The sequence below is a fragment of the Lynx canadensis genome, chromosome A3 (assembly GCF_007474595.2).
Source record: "Lynx canadensis isolate LIC74 chromosome A3, mLynCan4.pri.v2, whole genome shotgun sequence".
NCBI lineage: Eukaryota > Metazoa > Chordata > Mammalia > Carnivora > Felidae > Lynx > Lynx canadensis.
The window spans coordinates 60,294,653-60,315,596 of NC_044305.1; the positions used below are offsets into that span (position 1 = coordinate 60,294,653).

At 36.6% G+C, this 20,944-nt stretch overlaps 1 protein-coding gene across 6 annotated transcripts in view; it reads left to right on the top strand.

Moving 5' to 3' along the window:
• The window catches only part of TSGA10 (testis specific 10), a 179,079-nt gene that overhangs the window by 34,410 nt on the left and 123,725 nt on the right, over positions 1 to 20,944 (top strand). The window lies entirely within an intron of this gene.

Consider the following 20,944-nt stretch of genomic DNA (forward strand, 5'->3'; position numbering starts at 1 on the left):
TTGGTTCACATAAGAGTTCCAAGAGTCTCCTGTTTGATCTTTCAAGGGTCTGTGGTACATATTTTTACACCACTTGTCAGGATAGATAATCACTCAAATTTTTTCCCTTCATTCATTCATTCATTCATTCAATCATTCATTCATGGGTCTGTAGTACATATGTTGAAATCACTTGTCAGGATAGATAATCACTCAAATTTTTTTCATTCATTCATTCACTCATTCATTCATTTACTTTAAAGTTTATTTATTTATTTTGAGAGAGACAGAGAGCAAGCGGAGGTGGGGCAGAGAAAGGGGGATAGAGGATCCAAGGCAGGGTCTGTGCTGAGAGCAGGGAGACCAATGTGGGGCTTGAACTCACAAACCACGAGATTATGACCTGAGCCGAAGTCAGACACTTAACCAACTAAGCCACCCAGGTGCCCCTCGCTTCATTTATTTTTTAATTTCCTGTTTAAAAGGATATTGCAGACTTGGGTAAAATAAAAATAATAAAATAAGATGACAACAACAAAGAAAACCTTGGAAAATAGAGAAAAGGGTAAAGAAAATTTAAATCATCCATGATTCTGTAACTCATTGAAAACTATCATTAATATAGGTCTCTTTCTAATCAGAAATATTTCCATCCATATTATATAAACTTTCTGTGCAATTGATGTTGGCCAGTTTCATTTAATTGTATATCATAAGCATTTTCCTGTGACATTAAAAGTTCCTTGAAAGTAGTTTATTAAAATATTCTAACAGATAGAAGTACAATACTTCTGAGGGTTTTTGCATACACTTGTTTTCTTTTAACAGTGTTATTAGAGTCTAATTGACATACATACAGTAAACTGCACATATTTTTAAAAGTGTTTAGCTTGTTTTGACATATGTATATACCTGTAGCACAGTCAAGATAGTGGCCTTATCCATCATTCCCAAAAGTTTCCTCCTGCCCCTCTGTAAACTCTAACTTATTCTGCCAATCTCTGGATGACCACTGATTTGTTTTCTGTTATAGAGATTTGTTTGGATTTTCTAAAATGGTATATAAATAAAATCATGTAGTATATATTCTTTTATTGGGCTGCCTTCCCTCAGCATAATTATTTTGAAATTTATGTTATATAATCAATTGTTTATTCCATTGTATGAATAAACCTCATGGACATTTTGGTTGTTTCCAGTTTTGGACTATAAAAAATAAAACTTTCATGTACAATCTTATACGAGTCTTTGTATGGACATAAGCTTTTATTTTTCTTGGATAAATACCTAAGAGTATAGTGACTGAGTCTTGTGATGTTTATATGTTTAACTTTTAAAGAAACCATTAAACTGCTTTCCAAAGTGGTTGTATTATTTTATTTTACATTTGTACCGGTAGTGTATAAGTGTTCCAGGTGTTACATAGCCTCACCAACACTTGGTGTGCATTATCTTTTTAATCTTTAACATTCTATTAGGTAGGTTTTATGGTTTTAATTTGCCTTCCGTAATAACCAATGATTTTGAGCATCTGTACATGTGCTTACATGCCATACATTTGTCTTCTTTAGTGTCTGTTCAATCTTTTGCACACTTTTATTGAATTTAAATTACTATCAAGTTGTAAAAGTCCTTTCTATATTGTAAGCCCTGCGTCGCATGTATTTTGCAAATATTTTCTCCCAGCCTGTGGCTTGCCTTTTTATTAAGTGTCTTTTAATGAGCAAATGTTTTTCATTTTGATTAAGTGAAGTTTGTTGATTTTTTAAAAATTTTATCCAGCTTTTTGTATTCTTTTAAAGAAATTGTTATCAGGGCTAAGGTAATATTTTTCTTCTGTGTTTTATTCTAGCAGTTTAACATTAAAATTTAACATTTAAATCTGTGATCCATCTCAAAGTTTTTATGTTTAGTACACAGGATATAAATCAAAGTTCACTTTTTTTTTTTTGCATAATAACCAAATGTTCCAATACCACTTTTTTGTGCCTTTGTAGAAAGTCAGTTGTCTATATATGTGTAGGTCTGTTTCTTGAAGATCTGTTTTGCTTGATGGATCTGTTTATATATCTTGATTCCAATACTACCTGCCTGATTACTTTGGTTTTATTTTTAAAGTCTTCACATTAGGTAATGTTAGTCTTTAACTTTGTTCTTTCTCAAAGTAGTTTTGGCTATTCTAGTTCCTTTGTATTTTATTTTAATTTTAGAATCAGCTTCATAGTGTATACAAAAAAAGCCTGCTTGGGAATTTGATTGGAACTGGGGGACACTGACATCTAGAATATCAAGTGTTCCCACTCATAAATACAGTGTGTCTTTCCATTCTTTACATCTTTAATTTCCCTCAGCAATGTTTTATAGTTTTTAGAGTGTTCTTGTACTTCTTTTTTTGTCAGATTTATCTCTGAGTATTTCCTATTTTTTGATGCTGTTATAAATGGAAATTTAAAATTTTACTTTCTGATTTTTATTGCTTGTATATGAAAATACAGTTGTTTTTAAAGATAAACTTTGTATTTTAGAGCAGTTTTAGATTTACAGACCAATTGTGAAGATGGTAGAGTTCCTACTTACCTCACACCCAATTTCCTCTGTTATTAATATCTTACATTAGTACATTATATTTATTACGATTAAAGAATCTATTACTTGATGCATTATTATTAACTGAAGTCCATACTTTTATTCAGATTTCCTTAGTTTTCCCCTAATGTCCTTTTTCTGTTCCAGGATCTCATCCAGGACACTACATTACATTTAGTTGTCATGTCTCCTTAGGCTTCTCTTGGCTATGACAGTCTCAGACTTTCCTTGTTTTTGATGACCTTGACAGTTTTGAAGAGTACTGATCAGGTATTTTGTGGAATGTCTCTCAATTGGGATTTGTCTTCTGTTTTTCTCATGATTAGACTGGGTAATATGTTTTTGAGAGAAAGGTCACAAAAGTAAAATGCCATTTTAGGGTACATATATATCCAGGGTATCATGGGTACATATTATCAATATGATTTATTCCTGTTGATTTTGATCTTTATCACCTCGCTGAGGAATTGTGCGCCTTTTCAAGAATGTCATATAATTGAAATCATACAGTATACAACCTTTTCAGACCAGCTTCTTTCACTTAGCAATGTGCATTTTAGGTTCGTTTGTGTTTTTTCATAACTGGATAGCTCATTTCTTCTTATCATTGATGTAGGTACCACAGTGTGTTTATTCATGCACCTATTGAAGGACGTCTTGGTTGCTTTCAGTTTTTGGCAATTATGAATAAAGCTGCTGTAAACTTTCGTGTGTAGGTTTTTGTGTGGACATAGGTTTTCAAATCAGTAAATACCTAGGGGAATAATTGCTGAATTGTTGAGTAAATCTGTATTTAGCTTTATAAGAAACTGCCCAACTCTTTCAAAGTGACTGTACTATTTTGTATTCTCACCAGCAATGAGTGAGAGTTTCTGTTGCTCCATATCCTTATCAGCATTTGATATTGTCAGATTTTTGTATTTTAGCCATTTAATAGGTATAATAACTATGTAGCAATATCTCATTGTTTTAATTTGCAATTCACTAATGACAAATGATGTGGAGCATCTTTTCATATTGTTACTTGCCATCTGTATCTTTTCTTTGATAAGGTATCTGTTTACGTATTTTGCCAATTTTTCAATTGTTTTGTTTGTTTTCTTACTATTGAATTTTAAGAATCCTTTGAATACATGTTGTTATCAGATATGTGGTTTGCAAATATCTTCTCCCTATCTGTGCCTTGTCTTTTCATTCTTTTAAAAGTGTCTTTTGTAAAGCAGAAATTTTAAATTTTGATAAAGTTCAACTTACTTTTTTATTTCATGGATAGTATTTTTGGTGTTTAATGTGTTTAAAAACACATAACCAAACCCAAGTGCACATATTTTTCTCTTGTGTTTTCTTCTAGAAGTTGTATAGTTTTGCATTTCATGCTTAAAGTCAGTGATCTATGTTGAGTTAATTTTTGTGAAAGATATACTCAGTTCACTTAAATTGCATATCGATGTCTTAAAATTGTTCCAGCACCATTTGTTGAAAGACTGCCCTTTCTGTGTTGTCTTTGATCCTTTGTCAAAGGTCAGTTGCTTATATTTGTGTGGACCTATTTCTGGGATCTCCATTGTGTTCCATTGATCTATTTTGTTTATTTTGCCAAACCATGCTGTTTTGATTATTATTGCGTTATTGTAAGTCTTGAAACTAGGTATTGTGAATCCTCCAACTTTCTTGTCACCAATAATGTATTGACTATTCTTGGTCTTTTGCCTTTCCATGTAAAATTTAGAATCAGTTTCTCTGATTCTACAATAAATATTTATAAAATAGCTTTCTGAGATTTTAATTGGGTTTGCATTGAATCTGTAGATCAAGTTGGGGAAAACTGACATCTTTATTTTATTTTATTTTATTTTTATTTTTTAATTTTTTTGAGAGAGGGGAGTGAGGGAGGGGCAGAGAGAGTCAGGGAGAAAAAGAATCTTAAGCAGGCTCCATGCCCACCATGGAGCCCAGCACGGGGCTTGATCTCACGACTGTGAGATCATGACCTGAGCGGAAATCACAAGTTGAACACTCAACCCACTGAGCCACCCAGGTGCTCCACAACTGACATCTTAATATGGGATGTTTCAATCCATGAACATGGAATATTTATCCATGTATTTAGATCTTTGATTTCTTTCATCATTGTTTTACGGTTCTCTGCCTATAGATACTGTACATTAATTTTGGAAAGTTCTAGGCTGTTATTACTGAAAACATTTTTTATTTAAAATTTTTTTTTAACATTTATTTATTTTTGAGACAGAGAGAGAGAGAGAGCATGAACAGGGGAGGGTCAGAGAAAGAGGGAGACACAGAATCTGAAACAGGCTCCAGGCTCTGAGCTGTCAGCACAGAGCCCGACACGGGGCTCAAACCCACAGACCGCGAGATCATGACCTGAGCCGAAGTCGGACGCTTAATTGACTGAGCAACCCACGCGCCCCTACTTAAAACATTTTTAAAATTGAAGTGTAGTTGATATGTATTAGTTTTAGGTGTGTAACAGTGATTTGACAATTTATATACATTATGAAATGTTCGCCACAACAAGTGTAGTTTCCATGGATCACTGTACAGTTATTACAGTATTATTGACTATATTCCCTATGCTGTAGTTTTCATCCCCATGACTTATTTTATAATTATTTCAAATATTTCTTATGCTCTTATTCTCTTGTTTTTTCTCCTTTTGGTATTTCAATTATACCCACAGTTCTTGGATGTTCTGTTGTTTTGGTTTTTTTTCTTTTTCATTTCGCATTTTAGTTTGGGAAGTTTTATTGACCTGTTTTCGAGCTCAATGATTTATGCTTGACTGTTTCTAATCTGCTGATGAGACCATCAAAGATATTCTTCATTTTTGTCACAATAATTTACTTTCTAGCATTTCATTTTGTTTCTCTCAAGTTTTCATCTGTTTATGTTACCCACCTATTACTGCATATTGTCTACTTTTTCCATTAATCTCCTTAACCAATTAATCATAGTTATTTTAAATTTTCTGATAATTCCCATGTCTGTGCTATATCTGAATCTGGTTTCATTCTTCAGGTTGTGTTTTTGCTTGACTTTTGGCATGCCTTGTAATTTTTTTTTGTTGAAGCCACACACATTGGGTGTTAACTGAAGTATTTAAGCCTTTAGTGTAAATGTTTATGTTAATTTGACTGGAAGTTGATCTAAGTTCAGTGTGTGTTGTAGATGCAGATGCCAGAGACTTCAAATTCCTATGTTCTGATTGTTTCTCTTTTTGACTTTAAGCTTCCTTAAGTATCCCTCCTAAGTGAGAGCTTGCATCTGGCAGCTCTTTTGCTTGTAATTCACTGTGATTATCATGGAGCACTATTAATGTGTTGGTTAGGTGAGAGGAGGGAACATGTTTTCTAATGGTATAACTTTTATTTTTTTATCCACTTATGTGAAACAGGAAGGCTAGAGAGGGTAAAGTGGGAGAAATGCCCTTCTCTAGCTGGGATAAGGCTCTGGTAAAGTCTTTTTACTTGAAGATTAAGCCTATTATGGAGAATGCTCTGGGCATATTTCATAATAATTACTTTTCCCCTGTCAGAGTCTTAAGGGGATCTTTCTCAGATCTTTACTGTGAGAACCTACTGGAGTTCCTGGAGGTAAACACACTGAAACCTACTGGAGGTAAACACACTTAGGGACCCTTCTAAGATTGTGGCCCCTAGGAGCTTCTCACTCTCATGTTAGTACAAACTCAGCTTCCAGCAATGCATCAAATTTATCATTTAAATTTCTTAACCATTTGTGATTCAGCTGGCTTTTGCTCCAGATGAGCAGATCTTGATTAGTCTTTTCAGATTTTGAATTGGCAGTTTGCTCTGTAATTCACTCTTCTAATGTGTCACAGCAAGTCTTTGATTTTCATTTTGTTCATCTTTTTGTTCTTATAACAATGGAAATGACAGTTTCTAAGCTCCTTATTTGTCAGAGTTGAAATCAGAAGTCCTACAATTGATTTTTGTATATTTATCTGGTATTTTACAACTTTGCTAAATTTACATTTTGGTTCTAGTGGCCTTTTTGTAGAATCTGGTTAATTTTCTACATAGACACTTAGAGCATCTGCAAATAAAGACAGTTTTACATGCTTAGTCTGCATGCTTTTTTTTTGTTTTGTTTTTGTTTTCTGTTTCTTATTGCATTGGCTAGAATATCTACTAACAGTGTTCAGTAGAAATGGTGAAGTAGACATCCTTGTCTTGTTCCACATCGTAGGGGGAAGCGTTTAGACTCTCAACAGTTAGTATGATGTTAGCTGTATGTTTTTCATAGATGTCTTCTATCAGGTTGAAGAAGTTTCCTTTTATTCTCAGATTACTGAGAACTGTTTTTTCAGGAATAGATGTGCTTTGTCAAATCGGTCAGGATATATTATACTTTTTATAGATTACTGTTGTACATTAACTAATGTTTTGTTTGAGATATTTACATTTATTTTTATAATTGATTTTGGCCAGTAACTTGCCTTTCTTAGGACTACTTAAAATCAGAATTTGTTATCAATGTCATGTAAACCTTATAATAATCTTCTCAATTCATTTTGTCTTCTTTTATTACCTTGAAGAATTTGAATAATATTAGAGTTTTAGTACTTAACCAATGAAGCCTTTTGGGCCCAACTTTTTTTTTTTTTTGAGGGAAGGATTTATTTTATTTGCTTAATGGATAAAGAAACAATTAGAAGTTTCGGGAGGCGCAGGAAGATGGCGGCGTAGGAGGACACTGGGCTCACCGCGCGTCCTGCTGATCACTTAGATTCCACCTACACCTGCCTAAATAACCCAGAAAACCGCCAGAGGATTAGCAGAACGGAGTCACCGGACCCAAGTGCAGACGAGAGGCCCACGGAAGAGGGTAGGAAGGGCGGCGAGGCGGTGCGCGCTCCACGGACTGGCGGGAGGGAGCCGGGGCGGAGGGGCGGCTCACCAGCCAAGCAGAGCCCTCGAGTCCGGCTTGCAAAAGCGGAGGGGCCTGACGGACTGTGTTCCAACAGCAAGCGCGACTTAGCGTCTGGGAGGTCGTAAGTTAACAGCTCTGCTCGGAAAGCGGGAAGGCTGGAGGACAAAGGGAGGGTGAGCTGCGGAGCCCCCGGACGACAGAGCTCAGTTTGGCGGGGAACAAAGGCGCTCGCCAGCGCCATCTCCCCCGCCCATCCCCCAGCCAAAATCCCAAAGGGAACCGGTTCCGGCCAGGGAAATTGCTCGCTCCGCGCAAACACCCAACTCTGTGCTTCTGCGGAGCCAAACCTCCAGCAGCGGATCTGACTCCCTCCAGCTGCCACAGGGCCCCTCCTGAAGTGGATCACCTAAGGAGAATCGAGCTAAGCCTGCCCCCCCTCCCGCCGTGCACCTTGCCTTCCCACACCAGCTAATACGCCAGATCCCCAGCATCACAAGCCTGGCAGTGTGCAAGTAGCCCAGACGGGCCACGCCACCCCACAGTGAATCCCACCCCTAGGAGAGGGGAAGAGAAGGCACACACCAGTCTGACTGTGGCCCCAGCGGTGGGCTGGGGGCAGACATCAGGACTGACTGCGGCCCCGCCCACCAACTCCAGTTATACACCACAGCACAGGGGAAGTGCCCTGCAGGTCCTCACCACACCAGGGACTATCCAAAATGACCAAGCGGAAGAATTCCCCTCAGAAGAATCTCCAGGAAATAACAACAGCTAATGAGCTGATCAAAAAGGATTTAAATAATATAACAGAAAGTGAATTTAGAATAATAGTCATAAAATTAATCGCTGGGCTGGAAAACAGTATACAGGACAGCAGAGAATCTCTTGCTACAGAGATCAAGGGACTAAGGAACAGTCACGAGGAGCTGAAAAACGCTTTAAAGGAAATGCAAAACAAAATGCAAACTACCACAGCTCGGATGGAAGAGGCAGAGGAGAGAATAGGTGAACTAGAAGATAAAGTTATGGAAAAAGAGGAAGCTGAGAAAAAGAGAGATAAAAAAATCCAGGAGTATGAGGGGAAAATTAGAGAACTAAGTGATACACTAAAAAGAAATAATATACGCATAATTGGTATTCCAGAGGAGGAAGAGAGAGGGAAAGGTGCTGAAGGGGTACTTGAAGAAATAATAGCTGAGAACTTCCCTGAACTGGGGAAGGAAAAAGGCATTGAAATCCAAGAGGCACAGAGAACTCCCTTCAGACGTAACTTGAATTGATCTTCTGCACGACATATCATAGTGAAACTGGCAAAATACAAGGATAAAGAGAAAATTCTGAAAGCAGCAAGGGGTAAACGTGCCCTCACATATAAAGGGAGACCTATAAGACTCGTGACGGATCTCTCTTTTGAAACTTGGCAGGCCAGAAAGAATTGGCACGAGATTTTCAGGGTGCTAGACAGCAAAAATATGCAGCCGAGAATCCTTTATCCAGCAAGTCTGTCATTTAGAATAGAAGGAGAGATAAAGGTCTTCCCAAACAAACAAAAACTGAAGGAATTTGTCACCACTAAACCAGCCCTACAAGAGATCCTAAGGGGGACCCTGTGAGACAAAGTACCAGAGACATCACTACAAGCATAAAACATACAGACATCACAATGACTCTAAACCCGTATCTTTCTATAATAACACTGAATGTAAACGGATTAAATGCGCCAACCAAAAGACATAGGGTATCAGAATGGATAAAAAAACAAGACCCATCTATTTGCTGTCTACAAGAGACTCATTTTAGACCTGAGGACACCTTTAGATTCAGAGTGAGGGGATGGAGAACTATTTATCATGCTACTGGAAGCCAAAAGAAAGCTGGAGTAGCCATACTTATATCAGACAAACTAGACTTTAAATTAAAGGCTGTAACAAGAGATGAAGAAGGACATTATATAATAGTTACAGGGTCTACCCATCAGGAAGAGCTAACAATTATAAATGTCTACGCCAAATACCGGAGCCCCCAAGTATATAAAACAATTACTCATAAACAGAAGCAACCTTATTGATAAGAATGTGGTAATTGCAGGGGACTTTAACACCCCACTTACAGAAATGGATAGATCATCTAGACACACAGTCAATAAAGAAACAAGGGCCCTGAATGAGACATTGGATCAGATGGACTTGACAGATATATTTAGAACTCTGCATCCCAAAGCAACAGAATATACTTTCTTCTCGAGTGCACATGGAACATTCTCCAAGATAGATCATATACTGGGTCACAAAACAGCCCTTCATAAGTTTACAAGAATTGAAATTATACCATGCATACTTTCAGACCACAATGCTATGAAGCTTGAAATCAACCACAGGAAAAAGTCTGGAAAACCTCCAAAAGCGTGGAGGTTAAAGAACACCCTACTAACGAATGAGTGGGTCAACCAGGCAATTAGAGAAGAAATCAAAAAATATATGGAAACAAACGAAAATGAAAATACAACAATCCAAATGCTTTGGGACACAGCGAAGGCAGTCCTGAGAGGAAAATACATTGCAATCCAGGCCTATCTCAAGAAACAAGAAAAATCCCAAATACAAAATCTAACAGCACACCTAAAGGAAATAGAAGCAGAACAGCAAAGGCAGCCTAAACCCAGCAGAAGAAGAGAAATAATAAAGATCAGAAGTTTCTTCTTATGCCATTCAATAGATACTTTTGAGGCATTAGTTCACTTTCTCTAAATTTTAAAACATTTTTTGAATAATTTTGTTTACAATATCCTATGAACATTTTAATGTCTACAGAATCTGTAGTGATTTCCTCTTTTTTAGTCTGTTGTCATTAGTCTTTTCAAAGGACTAACATTTGCTTTGGTGATCCTCATTAAGTTTTGTTCTTTATTGTCTCTATTTTCTTTAGATTTATTTTTAAGTTTTTCAGACAAATGCTTATATTATTACTTTTCAGCTTTATTTCTGATATAAACATTTAAAGCCATAAGTTTTCCTCAAAATACTTATTTGAATGTATCCTGTAAGTTTTGTTATGTACTTTTGAAATGTTTTCCAGTTTTCCATCATTACTTCTTGATCTATTGGTTGTTTAAGTGTGATTTTAAGTATCCAAAAACATAATGAATTTTCACTTATCTTTGATTGACTTCTTGCTAATTACATTGTTTTGCAGAACATACTGTTAGATTTCAAATTTCTTTCTTTTTTTTTTTTTCAACTCTTTTTTTTTTTTCAACGTTTATTTATTTTTGGGACAGAGAGAGACAGAGCATGAACGGGGGAGGGGCAGAGAGAGAGGGAGACACAGAATCGGAAACATGCTCCAGGCTCCGAGCCATCAGCCCAGAGCCCGACGCGGGGCTCGAACTCATGAACCGCGAGATCGTGACCTGGCTGAAGTCGGACGCTTAACCGACTGCACCACCCAGGCGCCCCATCAAATTTCTGAAATTTGTTGCCCTCTACTTTTATGATCAGTTTTTGGTAATTATCTGTGTATACTTAAGAAATTTGTAAAATCTGAAATAGTCTATAAATTCTGCAATACTTTTGTATTTGTCCCTTAGTTCAGATTTGTAATCATGTTATTCAGATATTACAAATTTGGACTAAATTTTGTGTCTCATTTACAGGAATTTTACTGAAAGAGTTGTCTAAACTTCTGGCTCCAGAATCTTACATTTTATTCTCTTTTAAACCTACTGTAATCTGTCTTTTCTCCCACCATTCTATGAAAACTTTTTACAAGGCAATATTTACTTTCATGTTGCTCAATTCAGTGGTTGATCCTCAGTCTTCATTTTGTTTCACCTATCAGCAACATTTGACAAATATAATCAGTTGTGTTTTTAGCTACTCCTTTGGCTTCTGAGGTACCATGCTCATTTGATTTTCTTTTCATCTCTTTGGCTGTCCTGTTTCAGGCTCTTCTAGTTCATCCTCCATGACCTTGATTGTCCTCAAGCTCAGTCTTACACTGCTTCTCTTCTTTTATATGTACTCATCCATCAGTGAATTCATCTAGTCTTGTGTATTTACTCTTGACTCTCAAATGTGTATCTGTAGCATGGATTTCTGTCTTGAACTCCGGACTTGAATGTACAACCACCTCCTTTTCATCTTCACTAGGATGTCTCATTGACATCTCAAAACTTAACATTTCCAAACCTGAGTTCTGCTATCCACTATCCTTCACCCTCCAACACCCACAAATTTATTCTTTCAGTCTTCCCATCTCAGCAAATGGAAAGTCTGTTCATGCAATTCTTGGCCTGAAACCTTGAAGCAATCTATGGTTTCTCCTTTCATGTATCCATATCCAATCCAGTTTGTTCTGTCTTCAAAATATACTCAAAAGCAGAGCATTTCTCATAACTTTTGTTGCAACCATGCTGGTATTGAAGGATATTTTTGCAAGGTAGAGAATTCTAAAGGTTGGGAATTATTTTTAACACTTTGATACTTTCTTTCCAGTATCTTATGACTTGCATTATTTCTGCTGAGTAGTCAAGTGTCAGCTTATTTTTTATAGATCAATATTTTGTATTTTGTAATATATTCATATCATAGTTTCATATTTGTATGTACAAAAGGCAAAGAATTACAGAGAATCTGCATAGGAGTTATGTAATCCACTACATTCAAGTATAGTTAAAATATTGTTCCTGTTCTCTTTTGCCAGTTGATGGGAAAATTATAAGTTTTGTCCCATGTGTGAACTCCACTCACTAGAAGTTGAGTCCTAAGCACAGGTTAGCACATGTCTGGATATCTATATGTCTAAACAGGTTCCATAGTGTTTTAAGTCAAATCAGCCACAAAGAAATGGATGCATTTCTGTTTGGGTTTACCTGCTGATGAAGAAGAAAATCTCCAGTGTTTCAAAACAAGTACTCATTATCTGTGTTTCTATAAGGCTTAAATGAACTTTTCTTTCTAAATAGGTATGTTTTAATAGCAGCAGTTCTTCTATTTGGGTTTCTATGTCAGATAAATCAACAATAGTAAAAGTTGGATTGTTTTCAGAGTATTTCCTCAAAGGAGATTAAAAAAAAGAAAAAGATCTGTGTGTCTGCATCAGAGTATCAAACATTTCTAGGAAGAATTTCTCATATAGTTGAATGATTGATAGAGCTATCTGTTAACAAAAAGTTAGTTTGGGCCTTTATGTTCAGTGATTCCAAAGACTGGTTTAGTTTGAGTTTGGTTATTTGCAACCAAAAAGATTTCAGTATTAAAATCTATTCTAGGGGCTCCTGGGTGGCTCAGTTGGTTAAGCGTCTGACTCTTGATTTTGGCTCAGGTCATGATTCCAGGGTACTTAAATATAAATCTAACAAATTATGTGTAAAATCTATATGAGGAAAACTACAAAACTAGTGAAAGAAATCAAAGAGGAACTAAATACATTGAAAAATATTCAATGTTCATGGATAGGAAAACTTAATATTTTCAAGATGTCCATTCTTCCCAACTTGTTCTATAGATTGAATAAGTTCAAATCAAAATTGCTGCAAGTTATTTGTGGATATCAATGAACAGCTTCTTTTTTAATTTATTTTTATTTTTTATTAAATTTTTTAAAAATATTTATTTATTTTCGAGAGAGAGAGAGAGAAACAGAGCATGAGCAGGGGAGGGGCAGAGAGAGAGGGAGACACAGAATCCAAAGCAGGCTCCAGGTTCTGAGCTGTTAGCACAGAGCCTGACACAGGGCCTGAACTCACAAGCTGTGAGTTCATGACTGAGCTGAAGTTGGACATTCAACTGGCTGAGCCACCCAGGCACCCCAATGAACAGATTCTAAAGGTTATATGGAGAGGCAAAAGAATGGGCAACAGAAATTGAAGAAAAACTAAGTTGGAACACTGATGCTACTTGACTTCAAGACTTACTAAAAAGCTACAGTAATCAAGACAGTGTGGTATTGGTAAAAGAATAGACAAATAGATCAATGGAACAGAATAGACAGTCCAGAAATAGGCCATGTAAACATAGGCAACTGATCTTTGACAAAGGAGCAAAGGCAATATAACAGGGCAGAGATAGTCTTCTCCACAAATGGTGCTGGAACAACTAATATCCACATGCCAAAAAAAAAAAAAAAAAAAAAGCAACACAGATATCACACCCTTCAAATTAACTCAAAATGGATTGTATACCTAAATGTAAAATGCAAAACTTCAAAACCTCTAGAAGACAACAGGAGAAAATCTAGTTTTTCTTGAGTATGTTGATGACTTTTTAGATACAACACTGAAGGCACAATCCATGCAAGATATTATTATTTGGACTTCATTAAAATTAAGTACTTCTGCTCTGCGAAAGACAATGTCAAGAAAATGAGAAGCCAAGCCACAGACTGGGAAAAAATGTTTGCCAAAGGCACATCTGATAAAGAGCTATTAACCAAAACCTACAAAGAACTGTTTAAAAATTCAACAATAAGAAAACAACCCAATTAAAAAAATGGGCCAAAGACCTTAGCAGACCTCACCAAAGAAGATATACAGATGGCACATAAGCGTATGAAAAGATGTTCCACATCATAGGTCATCAGCGAAATTCAAATTAAAACAACAATGAGATTCCATTATATACTTATTAGAATAGACAAAATCTGGATCACTGACAAAAATGCTGGTGAGGACGTGGATCAATAGGAGCTCCTATTCATTGCTGGTGGGAATTCAGAATGGTACAGCCACTTTATTTGACAGTCAGTTTCTACAAAGCTAAACACAGTCTTAACATACAGCACTCCATGGTATTTACTCAAAATAATTGAGTCTTATGTGCACACAGAAATGTGGACATGATGTTTATAGCAGCTCTAATCATAATTGCCCAAACTTGGAAGCAACCAAAACCTAGTACTAGGACTCTGGGCATTTGAAAAAACTATATATAGATAGCTGTTTAAAGTTCTGGGGTACCTGGGTGCTCCTTTGGTTAAGTGTCTGACTTTGGCTCAGGTCATGATCTCGTGGTTTGTGGGTTCGAACCCTGCATCCGGCTCTGTGCTGACATCTCAGAGCCTGGAGCCTACTTCAATTCTGTGTCTCCCTCTCTATCTGCCCCTCCCTCGCTTGTGCTCTGTCTCTTAGTCTCTCTCCCTTTCAAAAATAAATAAACATTAGCAAAATTATGAAGTTCTAAATATTTCTTGGAGGAGTTGTAAGAGTCTTTTCTGACAGAGTTACAAGAGTCTGCAAAAGAAGCTACTGGCTTTATATCTAAAGTTTCTATTGCTTAAATGTGTTTTAGGTGTGGGTTTATTGATCAGTGATTTAAAGATCTGATTTGATAACTTCTGATTATGTGTGTAGTTTTCCATTTTATTTTTTGTATTAGATGGATCTCTGTTGTACAGGGGCATATGGCTATTTTGGAAAATAGATGGCTGTAATGCAATTTAACAGCATAGAAATAGCCACAGTGTACACTGGAAGGTTTTGCCAATCCTCCCGTGTGTCTTTCAGGATTCATCATTATCATATGAATTGATAGGCTCATTACATTTATACTTCTGACTTTAGTATGCATTTTATTTAAGATTAAAAAGAATCTCTATATCCAGCGTGGGGCTCAAATCCACAACCCTGAGATCAAGAGTTGCGCACTCTACCAACTGAGCCAGCCAGGCACCACTTAGCATGCATTTTTTAATGATTTTTATCTTTAAGTAGGATTCGTACTCAGCATGGAGCCCAACACAGGGATTGAGCTCAGGACCCTATGATCAAGACCTGAGCTGAGATCAAGAATTGGGTGCTTAACCAATTGAGCCATCCAGGCGCTCCAGCATGTGTTCAAAAAAAGTTTTTAAAATCTTTTATTTATTTTAGAGAGAGAGTGTGTGTGTGATCTTTATTTTTGAAAGAGAGAGAAAGAGAGTGCTAATGGGGGAGGAACAGAGAGAGAGGGAGACACAGAATTTGAAGCAGGCTCCAAGCTGTCAGCACAGCCTGAGGTGGGGCTTGAACCTATGAACTGGGAGATCATGACCTGAACCAAAGTTGGACACTTAACCAACTGAGCCACCCAGGTACCCCCCCCCCAGCATGAATTTTTAAATACTGTTTTACAAGAAAAAAAGCTAAGAAAATAATCTGTCAAGGCATTTGAAAAGATTCTTCAGTTGGACTAAAGTAGAACTTCACTATATTTTCAAATATTTTCTTGTTGATTTATCGTACCATTCTGCAGACAATGTTTTGTTTGTTTTGTTTTCCCCCAAATGCATGCCAAATAAAAGTAGGAATTAGGTAGGATTTTGTAATAGTCAGATATTGTACAGAGAATGTTTTGTCTTAATTGTCCATGGTAGTTCTCTGCCAAAAGCTAGGTAAGTTTTTGTAATAGCACCACTGAAACCCCTTGCTGCCTTCCATGAGCCAAGGGACACAGTGATAGCTTTCCTAATGTTTTCCCAGGCAGCCAGAGTGCCCATGGTCAGAGCACTCATAGTAATTATACCCATATCAGTCTATTTTTTATCTGATTCAAACTGTTGAATATAGTTTGTCTTTTTCCTTTCTACTTATAAGGTATTCTCTATATGGCTCCTTTTAATCCACTATATGTTCCTAGGTGTGTGTGTGTGTGTGTGTGTGTGTGTGTGTGTGTGTGTGTAACTTATCCTTGGGTTTGGAGGATTTTTTTATTCCTAGGTGTGTGTGTGTGTGTGTGTGTGTGTGTGTGTGTGTGTGTGTGTGTGTTTAACTTATCCTTGGGTTTGGAGGATTTTTTTACTTCGTTGCTTGATATCTTTCAGCAGTTTTAGAGAACTCTCCACTGTTTTCATTTCAGATGTTACTTTTGCCCATTCATACTGTATTCTGAATTTTTTTCTGACCTTTCTTCTAGTTCACTCATTTCCTCTTTGTGGTTGAACTTGCTGTTAAACCTTATCAGTTGAATTAATTTTGGTTTTTGCATTTTTCATTTCTGGAATTTGTATTTGACACTTTTAAAATATATATTTTCAAGTCTCTTGAGAAATGTTCAATCTTGGCTTTTTTTCTCCTTTGATATATTAAGCATAGTTGTTTTTTTTAAAGTCTGTTTCTGATAACTCTGTTTTCTTGATTCTGCATGGTTCTATTTTTATTGAGTCTGTTCTTGTTATCTTTTGTTTCTCTTATTTTTTCCAGTTATGTGATGTTGTCTTCTGTGTGTCTGGTTATTTTTGACTGAGTATATAATACTGAATATGAAAATGTATAGAAATCATTTGAGACCAGAATATTGTTTTCCTCTAGAGAGGATATATGTATTTGCTTTTGTCAGAACTGAGATAATTTGAGGGGTATGTATATATATATAATTTGCTTTGTCAGAACTGAGACAATTTGAATCTGGGCTTAAATCTTTTGTTTTAACTATTCAGGGTCCCAAACAAATGTGTATGTGTAGGAGACAGTGGTTTACTCAGTATTTTACCCTTTCTTGGTGGGACTTGACTCCTGTTTTTGTACCCTAACTTCTTGAAATTGTCACAGTTGCTACTCAGCTTTTCAGCCTCTTATCTACCTTTCCCTGAGTCAGAGATTTCTTTAGGGGAAAACAATTATCATATTCCAGACTTACCTATTTCTTTTTCTCTTCTCTTGTCTTCTCTTCTCAAATCTTGCTCAAGTAATTCTTCACCCCCAGCTCTCTGCTGCCACCTGCTTCCCAGCTTTCCTAGTTTGTTCTCACTGAAAGCATTGATCTGGACAGTTGAAACTGTTACTAAGTGAAGCAGAAATTTTCTATTTTTAATAATCTTAAATTTTGTTTTAAATGTTTATTTTTGAGACAGAGACAGAGCAGGAGTGGGGGAGGGGCAGAGAGAGAGGGAGAAACAGATTCCGAAGCAGGCTCCAGGCTCTGAGCTGTCAGCAAAGAGCAGGACGCGGGGCTAGAATTCATCAACCACTAGATCATGACCTGAGCCGAAGTTGGACACTAACCCAACTGAGCCACCCAGGCACCCCTCCATTTGTTTTTCTTACCTCTTTTCTTTTTTTTTTCCTGCCTTTCTGTGGGTTACTTGAACATTTTTAGAACTCCATTTTAATGTATCTGTAATACTTTCTAGTGTCTCTGTATAGATATTTTCTCTGTTGGTGTAGGTATTTCATTTTACATATGTAACTCATCACAGTCTATTGGTGCCACATTTATCAGTTTAAGTGTAGAAATCTTCACTCCCATGAAATCTTTTCACCTCCCCCATTTGTAATTGTCTTAATGGATACAGATTTATTTTGTTCTTCCCAGGACTTATGTTCCTTTAATATTGGTGTTTGTATTTTTCACTGGTCATTCTTTATTCTAAGATTTTATATATTTTATTAGCCATTATTTCTTTGAATATTGTGTGTATTCTATCCTGGAATTAGATGAATATTGGACCTTCTTGTTCTTTTCTTTATATTGCTTAACCTCTTCTGTATTTTTCTCTCTTTTTATCTGTACTCTATTATAGGTAATTTCCTCTGATCTGTTTTTTTCCAGCTTACTAATTGTCTCTTCAGCTGTGTTTATTTTGTTCTGAAACTTACCTGTTGATATTGTTTCTTTTTAAAAATTTCAATGATTTTAGTTTAATTTCCTGAAGTTCTTTTAGGTTCTTTTAAAAATCTAGACTTTTAGGGGCGCCTGGGTGGCGCAGTCGGTTAAGCGTCCGACTTCAACCAGGTCACGATCTCGTCGTCCGTGAGTTCGAGCCCCGCATCAGGTATCTGAGCTGATGGCTCAGAGCCTGGAGCCTGTTTCCGATTCTGTGTCTCCCTCTCTCTCTGCCCCTCCCTCGTTCATGCTCTGTCTCTCTCTGTCCCAAAAATAAATAAACGTTTTAAAAAAAAAAAATCTAGACTTTTTTTAGGGGCGCCTGGGTGGCGCAGTCGGTTAAGCGTCCGACTTCAGCCAGGTCACGATCTTGCGGTCCGTGAGTTCGAGCCCCGCGTCAGGCTCTGGGCTGATGGCTCAGAGCCTGGAGCCTGTTTCCGATTCTGTGTCTCCCTCTCTCTCTGCCCCTCCCCCGTTCCTGCTCTGTCTCTCTCTGTCCCAAAAATAAATAAACGTTGAAAAAAATTAAAAAAAAAATCTAGACTTTTTTCTTATTATATATTCTTCTATGTCTTTGTATTTAAGCACATCTGTTTTTAAGTTTCTATTTGATTATGCTATAATATGAAGTTATATGGCTCTAATTTTGGGTTTCTTGACTCACACTAAGTTTGGGTTATTCCTTAATATGATTTTGAAATTTGGATTGGGAGCTTGTTTTCAACAGGCCTTTATCTAAGGTTTAGTTCTGTGTCTGGGTTGAGAGTATATCTTGTCAGAGAAGTTATGTGTTTATTTCTACCAAGTGTTCTAGATTATATGACCATCCTAGAACCAGATTTTATTTAGATTTCTTATTTTGATGTTAAGAATTCCCAAGAAAGACTTTTAATTGTTACTGTTATCCTGTGCCTAGTAATGGTTGACAAGCTGATTTTGTCTAGTTTGACCTTTCCACTAATAGTGTAGCTCTCATTAGCTTTACGTGGAGGATCTTAGTTCTCATACTTGTGTTGCGGACATTTCTGTCCTGATCTTCTGTTTCTGATTTAAAACATAAGACCTTAGGCTAGTGAGACAGGGAAATCCCAACCACATATAATATAACATTAGTTCATAGTCCTACTGCTCTGATTTCTCTTACAAAATAAATTTTGCTATACATTTAAAGAGATGCTCATTTTATTCAGTATGTCTAAGTGTTTTGTGTTGAGGGAACTTTCAGATTATCTAGTTTCCGTATTGCCAGAAATTATAGTCTGTTTGTTTGTTTATTGACTATGTACTTCTTGAGGATAAAGCCAGTGCCCACCTACTTCACCCTAGCTTCCTAAATGTTTGTGGAATGAAATTCTGTTCATTAAAAATTTATTAGTAATAGTTAAAAACCAAAATGAACCTAAATGTCTAATAATAGAGGAGTACTTAAATAAATGATTGTATTTACTTAGAAGGAAATGGCTATTGCTCATATAATACTTTTCATCCTTAAAAGGGTGATTTGGTTTCCTTTGCAGTGCAGAAGTTTTATATCTTGATGAGGTCCCAATAGTTCATTTTTGCTTTTAATTCCCTTGCCTTTGGAGATGTGTCAAGTAAGAAATTGCTGCGTCTGAGGTCAAAGGGGTTTTTTCCTGCTTTCTCCTCTAGGGTTTTAATGGTTTCCTCTCTCACATTCGGGTCCTTTATCCATTTTGAGTTTGTTTTAGTGAATGGTGTAAAAAAGTGGTCTAGTTTCATTCTTCTGCATGTTGCTGTCCAGTTCTCCCAGCACCATTTTTTAAAGACTGTCTTTTTCCATTGGATACTCTTTCCTGCTTTGTCAAAGATTAGTTGGCCATACATTTGTGGGTCCAGTTCTGGAGTCTGTATTCTATTCATTGGTCTTTGTGTCTGTTTTTGTGCCAATACCATACTGTCTTGATGATTACAGCTTTGTAAGAGCTAAAGCTCTTGTAGAGCTTTGTAGAGGCTAAAGTCTGGAACTGTGATGCCTCCCTCTTTGGTTTTCTTCTTCAATATTACATTGGCTATTCCAGATCTTTTGTGGTTCCATGCAAATTTTAGGATTGCTTGTTCTAGCTTGGAGAAGAATGCTGGTGCAATTTTGATTGGGATTGCATTGAATGTGTAGATTGCTTTGGGTAGTATTGACATTTTAACAACATTTATTCTTTCAATCCATGAGCATGGAATGTTTTTCCATTTCTTTGTATCTTCTGCAATTTCCTTCATATAAACTTTCTATAGTTTTCAGCATACAGATCTTTTACATCTTTGATTAGGTTTATTCCTAAGTATTGTATGATTCTTGGTGCAATTGTGAATGGGATCAGTTTCTTTATTTCTCTTTCTGTTGCTTCATTATTTGTGTGTAAAAATGTAACCAATTTCTGTACAAAGGCAACCAATGGAATGGGAAAAGGTATTTGCAAATGACATATCGGATAAAGGGCTAGTATCCAAAATCTATAAAGAACTCACCAAACTCCACGCCCAAAAAACAAATAATCCAGTGAAGAAATGGGCAGAAGACATGAATAGACATTTTTCTAAAGAAGACATCCAGATGGCCAACAGACACATGAAAAGATGCTCAACGTCACTCCTCATCAGGGAAATACAAATCAAAACCACACTGAGATATCACCTCACGCCAGTCAGAGTGGCTAAAATTAACAAATCAGGAGACTACAGATGCTGGCGAGGATGTGGAGAAACAGGAACCCTCTTGCACTGTTGGTGGGAATGCAAACTGGTGTAGCCGCTCTAGAAAACAGTGTGGAGGTTCCTCAAAAAATTAAAAATAGATCTACCCTATGACCCAGCAATAGCACTGCTAGGAATTTACCCAAGGGATACAGGAGTGCTGATGCATAGGGGCACTT